The sequence below is a fragment of the Helianthus annuus genome, chromosome 4, assembly GCF_002127325.2.
Source record: "Helianthus annuus cultivar XRQ/B chromosome 4, HanXRQr2.0-SUNRISE, whole genome shotgun sequence".
Classification (NCBI taxonomy): Eukaryota; Viridiplantae; Streptophyta; class Magnoliopsida; order Asterales; family Asteraceae; genus Helianthus; species Helianthus annuus.
The window spans coordinates 166,035,925-166,040,885 of NC_035436.2; the positions used below are offsets into that span (position 1 = coordinate 166,035,925).

The 4,961-nt window shown below is 34.3% G+C and overlaps 1 long non-coding RNA gene across 1 annotated transcript; it reads left to right on the top strand.

The window, feature by feature from the left end:
• Nucleotides 1-1,235: 1,235 nt before the first annotated feature.
• On the top strand, nucleotides 1,236-1,808 carry LOC110935046. The gene is made up of 2 exons (XR_002588826.2): nucleotides 1,236-1,441; nucleotides 1,626-1,808. It is a non-coding gene; the product is annotated as an uncharacterized LOC110935046 (long non-coding RNA).
• Nucleotides 1,809-4,961: the final 3,153 nt, after the last annotated feature.

Consider the following 4,961-nt stretch of genomic DNA (forward strand, 5'->3'; position numbering starts at 1 on the left):
TCGAGCAAGTTGCATATTCGGTGGATTTTATCTGTTGATTTTTGATATGTGGGTTTGATCTGTTGATTTTTGATATGTGGGTTTGATATATGGGTCACGAACAAGAATCTGTTAAACTTTTTGGTGATTTTGCTTTTCTAGTCATTTTTGATGAACTATGCTTTTCTAGTGATTTTTATGAACTTTGTGGTCATGAACAAGAATCTGATGAATTTTTGCTTTCTAGTTATTTTTGAGGGTGTTTGTTTAGGGGTGGTGGCTACTGGTCGGACTTATTGGGTTGTTTGGGTGGTGGCTACTGGTCGGACTTATTGTGTTGTTTCTGTTGGAGCTATGGTATGTACAGCTTGTTTTGTTTTGATTATGTTTTTGTTGGGTTTTTCTTTGATTGTTTCAGTTGGATCGATGTCGGTGGTACCTGTACAGTTGTTTGTTTTGATTATGTTCACATGATGGGTCTGTACAGCGGTTGCCGATAGTGCCCGGTGGTGCCCCGTGGTGTCCGCTGGTGCCAGGGGTGCCCCGTTGTGCCGACTGAAACTTTTTTTCGCCGACATTTGATATTGACGATCGTTCTTGGCAGTGATGATGCAAAAAAAACGTATTTTTTTTATGACGATGGCACGGCAAGGATGGTGGAGGGTAGGTTTTTGAACCCACAACCCCACCTTGCAGCCTTTTAATTTATCGGAAAAAATCTGAGCCAAACCCTTTTTTTTCGAGATACACTTTTGTTTTTTTGGTGTTGTTGGTTTTTTATATTCTTTTCCCTCGTCGATGACGATAAAAATATATCCGAGACACCTACCGACTTTGCGATTTATGGGTGCGTTCGTCTTTGCGTAAACAAGTTTTCGTGTAAAAAAGTTTTTGTGGAAAAAAAGTTCAACCGTAAACTTTTACGTAAAACGTAAAAAGTTTACCGTAAAAGTTTTTGGTGAGGCTTTGATGGCGGCGGTAGTTCAGGTGGTGGTGGGTTTGTGGGGGTGGTGGGTTTCAAGTCGGCGATGGGCGGTGGCGGAGTTGTGGTGGTGGTGGGTTTCTAGTCGGCGATGAGCGGTGTTGTGGTGGTGGTGGGTTTTGACGTCAACGGCAGTGAGGGGGTGAGCAATGACATTGATGGTGATGACGACAGCCGGTAACCCCTCAGATCAAGACTCATGGGTTTGGTGGTGGTGGAGAGGGTTTGAGCAATGACGTTGATGGTGATGACGGCAGCCGGCCGGAGCCGGAGCTGCACCGGCGACGACTGCAGTAGAGGTGAGTGTGTTTGGTTCAAGTTTGGCTTAGATTTCGTGCTCAGATTCTGATGTGGTTTGAGTTTTGGTTCGGGTTAGGTTTGGGTTCACTTCAGATTTTGTCGGGTTTTCGGCTCGGTTTCGGGTCTCGGTCAAAGTTGGTCAGCCGCGGTTCGGGTGTGGTTCGACGGGTCAGATTGAATGTAAGTTTAAATCTTTTTTTTATTTCTCTGTTAATATAGTATTAAGTTACTTCAATTAGTTCTTACTTCTTACAGTTCTTTGCAATACTTTTCTTATTTGATCCTGATTATATGCATGTGTGTGTGTGTGAATGTGTAACATATTGTACAATCAAGAATCTTATTCTTTCTTTTTTGTTTGCAGTTTCCTTTCAGCTTTATGACCTCAAGCAGCAAGGTTTCATAGAGAGGCAAGAGGTGAAATTTTTTTAGTAGACGAAAACACTGCGTTTTAGCGATTTTTATTACAAGAACCTGGAATTTGGTTAATGTTTAACATCTAAAATACTCTTCTCTGGAATTTGATTAGAAATTTGTTATGTTTTGACATTTTGACAAAAACTATGTATATTGATAATTGTGATTGGTTTATTGTTGTATTTAAAAAAAAATCGACACCTAGTTGTCGGGATTGTCCAAAAACAGAGTAAACTCTGCCCCGATTTTCGAAAAATCCGTTATACGTAAACTTAAAACGTAAAACGTAAAAATTTTAACGTAAAACGTAAAACTATAAAAATTTTACGTAAAACGTAAACTATAAAAATTTTACGCAAAACGTAAACTTTTATCTAAAAACTTTTTAATGTAAAACGTAAACTTAAATCGTAAAACGTAAACTTTTTAACGTAAAACATAAAACGTAAACGTTTTAACGTAAAACGTAAAACGTAAAACGTAAACGTTTTAACGTAAAACGTAAACTTTTTGACATAAAACGTAAAACGTAAACAGTAAACTTTTAAAAGTAAAACGTAAAATCTAACCTTTTTAACGTAAAACGTAAAACGAAAACTTTTATTTAAAAACCTTTTAACGTAAAATGTAAAAAAAAATGATGTACCTTGTAGAACGTAAAACGTAAACTTTAAACGTAAAACGTAAAACGTAAAACGTAAACCGTAAACTTCTATGTAAAACGTAAAACGACGCGCGACAACGAGGCGTAAAAACGTAAAAAAACGCCGCGTTAAAACGTAAAAAAAACGGTGATTTTCTGTTGCGTTCGGTTTTGCGTAAAAACGTTTTTGTAAAAAAAAAATTAAACCGTAAACTTGTTAACGTAAACCGTAAACTTTTTATCGTTAAACGTAAAAACGTGAAGCGTAAAAAGTGTTACGTAAATTTTTTCGTAAGTTTTACGTAAAACGTAAAACGTAAAAATTTTTCGTAAGTTTTACGTAAACTTTTTCGTAAGTTTTTCGTAAATTTTTTTGGTAAGTTTTACGTAAACTTTTTCGTAAGTTTTTCGTAAAACGTAAAAAGTTTTACGTAAATTGTAAAAAGTTTTACGTAAAACGTGAAAAGTTTAACGTAAAACGTAAAAAGTTTTACGTAAAACGTAAAAACTTTTACGTAAAACGTAAAAAGTTTAAATTTTTAACGCAAAATGTAAAAAGTTTTACGTAAAACGTAAAAAGTTTTACGTAAAACGTAAAACATAAAACGTAAAAAGTTTTTCGTAAAACGTAAAAAGTTTTACGTAAAACGTAAAAAGTTTTACGTAAAACGTAAAAAGTGTACAAAAAGGGGCGCGTTAAAAAAAGTGAAAAAAACGGCGCGTTTAAAACGGCGTGTAAAAAAACGACGCATTAAAAAACGTGGAGAAACGGCGCGTTTAAAAAAACGACGCTTGAAAAAACGGCGCGTTAAAAAAGTTCGGAAAAACGGCGCGTTAAAAAACTTCAAAAAAACGGCGCATTAAAAAACTTCGGAAAACGGCGCGTTAAAACGGCGTGTAAAAAGCGTGAAAAAAATTTGGCGCGTTAAAAAACGTGGAAAAACGGCGAGTTTAAAAAAACGACGCTTGAAAAAAACGGTGGGTTAAAAAACTTCGGAAAAACGGCGCGTAAAAAACGTGTAAAAAACCGCGTGTTAAGAACACGCCGATTGAGAAAAACGACGACTTAAAAAAACGGCGCGTTAAAACGGCGCGTAAAAAACGGCGTTAAAAAACGCCGCGTTAAAAAAACGCCGATTGAGAAAAACGACGCCTTTAAAAAACGGCGCGTTAAAACGGCGCGTGAAAAACGGCGCGTGAAAAACGACGCGTGAAAAACGGCGCGTAAAAAACGGCGTTAAAATATGGCGCGTTAAAAAACGGCGCGTTAAAAAATCGATGCGTTAAAAACGGCGCGTTTAAAAAAACGCCGATTGAGAACGGCGCGTTAAAAGACGGCGCGTTAAAAACGGCACGTTAAAAAACGGCGTTAAAAAACGGCGCGTTAAAAAAACGGCGCGTTATAAACGGCGCGTTAAAAAACGGCGTTAAAAAACGGCGCGTTAAAAAACGGCGCGTTAAAAACGGCGAATTAGAAACGGCGTGTTAAAAAAACGCCGATTGAGAAAAACGACGCCTTAAAAAACCGGCGCGTGAAAAACGGCGCGTAAAAAACGGCGCGTAAAAAACGACGTTAAAAACGGCGCGTTAAGAAACGGCGTTAAAAAAAGCGTTAAAACGGCGCGTCACGCTTGAAAAACGACGCGTCAAAAAAACGGCGCGTTAAAAAACGGCGTTAAAAACGGCGCGTCAAAAAAGCGTAAAAAGTTTAACGTAAAACTTAAATTGTAAAAAGTATAAAAATCTTTTTAAAAAAATCTGAATTTAAAAATGTTTTTAATAAAGAAATTATGTTTAAAAAATAAAACTAATAAAAAGTAATTAATGAATAGGACAAAAAAGGTAATTTAAAATTAATATATATAAAAAGACAAAATAGAGTTATTTTACTTAAATACCCTTTTGTATTATAATATTAAAGACATAATAAGACAAAAAGCTTTTAATATTAATATTAACTACTTTTAATGACATCCATCCATCTAGTTGATCTAAGGGCCATAAAGTGGTTCTCATGGTTTTTACAACTAGAGGTGGTTTTCATTTTAGCGATCCCCTATATATATATATATATATATATATATATATATATATATATATATATATATATATATATATATATATATATATATATATATATATATATATATATATATATATATATATATATATATATATATGAAAAGAATCTACTAAGAAGTGGATTTTGCTTAAGTAGCCTAAGAAGCATTGTGATGATGACATGTGACACTCCTTATAAGTAGGAATGAAGGACATTTTGCACTAAAACATTTTAGTCCTTATAAATAGAAGTGTGAAAATGACATGTGACACCTTTTTTGTTTTCTAAAAAATACATCAAAAAATCCAGTACAAAAAAATATATCACAAAAAATCCAGTACAAAAAATATAGCACAAAAAAATAAAGTACAAAAAATAAAGCACAAAAAAATTGAGGAAAAAATTTTAAAGACAAAAAATTCAACATAAAAAATTTAGTACAAAAATATAGTAAAAAAATCTAGCACAAAAAATGTTATATAAGATAGAAATACAACATATTTTTCTAGGTTTTTTTAGCCGTCATATTTTATGTAGCAATATTGTACTCAAATTAAAGATAAAAAGACGCTTGATTT